The sequence below is a fragment of the Rhododendron vialii genome, chromosome 7a (genome assembly GCF_030253575.1).
Source record: "Rhododendron vialii isolate Sample 1 chromosome 7a, ASM3025357v1".
Lineage (NCBI taxonomy): Eukaryota > Viridiplantae > Streptophyta > Magnoliopsida > Ericales > Ericaceae > Rhododendron > Rhododendron vialii.
In genome coordinates, this window is record NC_080563.1 from 25,789,182 (window position 1) to 25,794,234 (window position 5,053).

The 5,053-nt window shown below is 37.4% G+C and overlaps 1 long non-coding RNA gene across 1 annotated transcript; it reads left to right on the plus strand.

Moving 5' to 3' along the window:
• Nucleotides 1-1,479: 1,479 nt before the first annotated feature.
• On the plus strand, nt 1,480-4,829 carry LOC131334519 (uncharacterized). Its single transcript, XR_009202200.1, has 3 exons — nt 1,480-4,330; nt 4,419-4,480; nt 4,625-4,829. It is a non-coding gene; the product is annotated as an uncharacterized LOC131334519 (long non-coding RNA).
• Nucleotides 4,830-5,053: the final 224 nt, after the last annotated feature.

A 5,053-nucleotide genomic window follows, 5' to 3' on the forward strand; every position in this document is an offset into this window, starting at 1 on the left:
ACCCATTTGCATAGTGGCATCCCATATAGTCAACAAGTCATTAGCCAATTATTACTTTTGGCCATTCTCCACCAACTGTCAGCAGTCAATAATTGCTTTTGGTCATCTACACCGAAAGCAGCAACAGTCATCAATTATTTCTACTTTTGGTCCCACCTGCACCGAAAGCAGGACTAGTCAGTCACTTTAGTCATTATTTCTCCACCAAAAGGGGAAAAGTCACGTGATTGAATTATTTGTAATACTCAGGACCTTAGTCTATAAAAGGATCCAAGAGTAAAGGGGGAATTAGAGCCAATTACAGAGTTAATTGCATACTTGCTCTCAAGAGTTAACTCAGAGATATTTTAGATACTCTTCTACAAAGTTATTAGAGTTCTGAATATACTCTTCTATCCCAGTTAATCGCTGAGTATCAATCTACTCCAGCTTCCTTTGTAAAACCGGTAAACCATTCATGTACTGTTTTAATTCAGCAATTGAATTACAGTTCCAGTAATTACTTCTGTTCTTACTTTTGTTTAACTTTTGCTTACTTTTGTTGATTAACTGATTGATTTCTTCAGTCACTTTTCTATAAATTGTTGATTAACTGATTGATTTCTTCAGTCACTTTTCTATAAATATCTCAGTCACCTCCTCCATTTGGATCACCTCCCACTCTGTATCTCTCCCCTACTCTGATAACTTTTACTATTGTTGATTAACTGATTGATTTCTTCAGTCACTTTTCTATAAATATCTCAGTCACCTCCTCCATTTGGATCACCTCCCACTCTGTATCTCTCCCCTACTCTGATAATACCCATGTTCCCCTATATATATATATATATATATTTATTTATTTATTATATATATAGTGCAGATCTGGTCCGGGAGTCTGGACCGTGGCTTCCATCCGCACCTCCCTTGTAAGCTGTTGGATTTAATCCAACGGCTAGGAAATAAAATGGTTTCCAAAGCCTCCCACGCGCTAAAAAAACTCCCTTTCTCAGTTCCTTCTTTCAAACGAGTAAAGAGAGAGAGAGGAGCGAACAACGAACCAAAGAGCCCGACGCACGACGACGACGAACACACTGACGACAAAGAACACACCAAGGTATCTCTCTCACTCTCTATCTCTCGTTATTTCTTTGTCGATCTGAACTCAGATTATCTCTACAGATTTCGATTTTTTTTGTTTCAAACCAAAAATATGACTCTCTCTCTCTCTCTCTCTCTCTCTCTCTCTCTCTCTGGCTCGTTCTCTCTCTCCCCATGTCGATTAGGTCTTTTTCCATGTCGATTAGAGCTGTTTTTTCAGAGACTCGAAATTAGGGGTTTTTTTTTTGCTTTTGCTCGATTAGGGTAAAAGAAATTAGGGCTTTTTGTTCTGTTAGAGTAAAATTAGGACTCTTTGCTTTGTTACTTGACTATTGAAGTAGTAAAGAATTTGAAAAAAAAGCTTAGGTATATATTTGCCTTTAATAGAGGATGTGGCTGTAATTGGAAAAAAAAAAAGAACTTTTGTTCTATTATGGTTTACTAATAAAGGATGCAGTTCTATATTATAAGATGACAGAGAGTAGCATTTTGCCTTCATTTCTTCTGGACCAGTTCTGGTAGTTAATGTTGTAAACCATATTGACGAAATAAATACAAATTTGATGACAAAAGTTACTATTAAGTGTGGAACACACACTTTTTTTATTACATATTCGGGAGAAAGTTAGCTTGTTATGGCAGTGTTTGTGGTTGGTACGAAATAATTATAGCAACCTGGAGGAATAACAAAACCAATGTTGAACATGTAAAACGAAAAATGGTGGAGAAATTTAGCTCGCCGAGGCAGGTTATCATCTTTGATATGGATGCCATGGAAAGCTTGAAGCATAAAATCAGGGGTAGATACCGATGTGGAGACATGAAATTCAAGTTTCAGATTTCTACATGAGCTTTACACTGGTTGGCTTTTCAGTTCTGATAGTGGGGTTGTGTTGCAGATTGAAAAGAAATGGAAGAAGAAGATAGTGTGAGCATCAATCCAACCCCTTGTTTCAACCACCACCACCAAGGTATCTCTCTCTGCCTCTCTACTTATATAGATATGGATAGGCATAAGAAATGAATTGGTGTAGGTATTGATTCTGCTTTTGGTTTTTAAAACGCAGACTTTGGATGAAATATAACTAGTTTCACCGTCATCATCTCAACTATGTGAAGAGTCTACTAATTCTTGTCAACTTTACACTCCTCAAGTTAAAAATGAACTGATACCGAGAATTAACCAACAATTTCGCAACTTAGACAATGTGTATTCCTTCTACAACAATTATGCATTTCATTCTGGATTTAGTGTGTGAATAAATTCAAGCAAGACGGATAAGAATGGTGAAACCAGTTGGAAGGATTATGTTTGTTTCAAAGAAAGGGAGAGGAGAATTTATAGGGCCACCACTACACATCGTCGGGGTTTGACTAAAGAGAATTGTGGTGCAAAATTAGTTGTCGTGAGACCCCGGTCAGGTGAAGGGTTTGTTGTCTCTAACTTTGTCAAGAGTCATAGCCACTCTCTTACGACCCCGAGGAAGACACATTTGTTGAGATCTCATCGTCGCATTCCCGATGCACAAAAATCCTTAACATGACATTTCACTGCTGCAAATGTGCCACCCCATCAACAAATGAGTATTTTGGAGTTGCAAGCGGGGGGTGTCAAAAATGTTGGATTTTTACCACGAGATCTTTATGACAAAAATAGGGATGAGAGGAATTGCGTTGATGGATATGACGCCGACATGTTGTACAAGTATTTTGAGACCGAACAACAAAAGAATCCCAGTTTTTATTTTACAATGGAGAAAGATGATGAAGGGAGGATGAGTCATTGTTTTTGGGCGGATGCCACATGTAGAAAGTCGTATCAATATTTTGGGGCTGTTGTGGTATTTGATACAACCTACAATACAAACTGATATTCTATGATCTTTGCTCTTATATTAGGAGTTAAACACCATAGGCAGACTACGCTTTTTGGTTGTGGGTTCTTGTGTAATGAATCGAGTGATTCTTTTGAGTGGCTTTTTAAACAATGGCTGAAAGCAATGCCAGGAGGCCCGCCCAAAATGATCATAACTGATCAGGATCTAGCAATGACAAAAGCATTTGCTAATGTTCTTCCAAATACGCACCATAGATATTGCATTTGGCACATTGTGAGTAAATTTTCTTCAAAGATAAGTGTTTTATCTTATAAAGAGCATTATGATGATTTCAAAAGATGTATATGGAATTCAAAGAGCCCTGAAGAGTTTGATAGAAGATGGGAAGATATTGTAACAAAATCTAACTTGTTCGACAATGAATGGTTACGTTAATGTACAAAATTCATGACAGATGGGTTCCGGCATATACGAAACACATTTTTTCTACCCATATGACAAGTAGCCAAAGAGCTGAAATTTCTCATGCATTTTTTAAGAGATACGTGTCTAAAGAAAATACAATGTTGGATTTTGTTTTGCGGTTCGAAAGGGGCATTGTCATGTATACGACATAATGAATTGAATTTGGATCACAAAGATGTCAATGAGAAGGCAGTCTTGAAAATCTTGTCGTTCATGGAAAAGGGAATGAGTGAAATATATACGCAGAGAATATTTTATATGTTTCAAAAGGAAATCTTTCAAATTAATGCCTATGTGGTAATGTTAAAACATGAGGATGAACATCGGTGTTTGTGGAATGTTCGGAGGCCGAATATAGAAGGGTCGAGAAGTCGAGAGATTTCAGTAGAGAAGTCATCAAACCTTGTCAGTTGTAGTTGTAAGATGTTTGACTTTGACGGAATCCCATGTCGACACATGTTGGCTTACTTTAGTAGAATGCAAATTATGGAATTGCCTACGAAGTACATCTTGCAGAGGTGGACAAAATCAGCAAAAGTGAGTAGAGTTATGGATGACTTGGGTAGTGTTGGGAAAGAAATATGCGACCGTTCGGTTTTAGTGAGGCAATAGGGTCTCTTCCAACTAGCTTCTAATGTGATTGATGTGGGTGTACTAGATGAGGAAGGAACTAAAGTGGTATCCAAGCACCTATTACTCGCGAAGGATGAACTTGCAGTATTGAGGAGTTCTCGCGAACCACGTCCAGCGAGTGGTATCGAAATGCGTATTTCTCATGGAAGCCAGCATAGTTTTAAAGAACCACTCCAAGTTAGGGCAAAGGGTTATGGTAAGTGATTAAAAGGAGGAAAAGAGAAGGCTATCAAGAAGAGCAGGAAATGTCATGGTTGTGGGTTAACGGGGCAGTCGCACGATAAAAGAAATTGTCCAAAGCTTCTTAACATGTACATCTATGCATCTAACTTTGTTCATTTGTAGTTTCAATTTATTTGTTTACTTGTTTAAGTTTTAATTGTTGTCTTTTTTTGTTAGCTCTTCGCAAGATGTTAGGTTGAACAACGACGATGACGACATGTCCAACAATGATGATGAATGTAAGTGTTTATAAAAAAGGGGGTTGTGTTCATATACTTGTGGCCTTTATTTTTGTAGCTTTGTTTATATTATGTGTTAGTTGTGTTTCAAGATGGGAAAACGCGAGGTTGACAAGATGGCGACGTGCAGAGATAGAGATAGAGGAAATGGCAAGGCGAGGTTGACAAGATGGTGACATGCGGAGAGGTTGTATTTGAACATTTGGAAGATCGAAGAATTGTAATTTGATACATTTGGTGTGATTTGTAATTTATTTTTTACAGATAATTGTATTAGGTTTGGGTTACTCGCTGGAAAAGCAAACTAGTTTCATTTTATTTAAGGTGATTGTATCATCACGAATTTGGATAGGGTGTTGGGTCCTTTATTTTTTTTTTTGTCTTCTGAAAAAGTTACTAAACTAGAAACTCAGTTTGATTGTGTCCCTAAAGAAAAAAAAATGTAAATTAGCTATATTTGTGATTGTAAGGTGTGTAATTTGTGTAGATTTGCAGTGTTTGGCATGATACAGCTATTCATTTTATTTGAGGAAGTTATTCATGGGTTTGAAGCTTGGATGGCTCGGCATCACC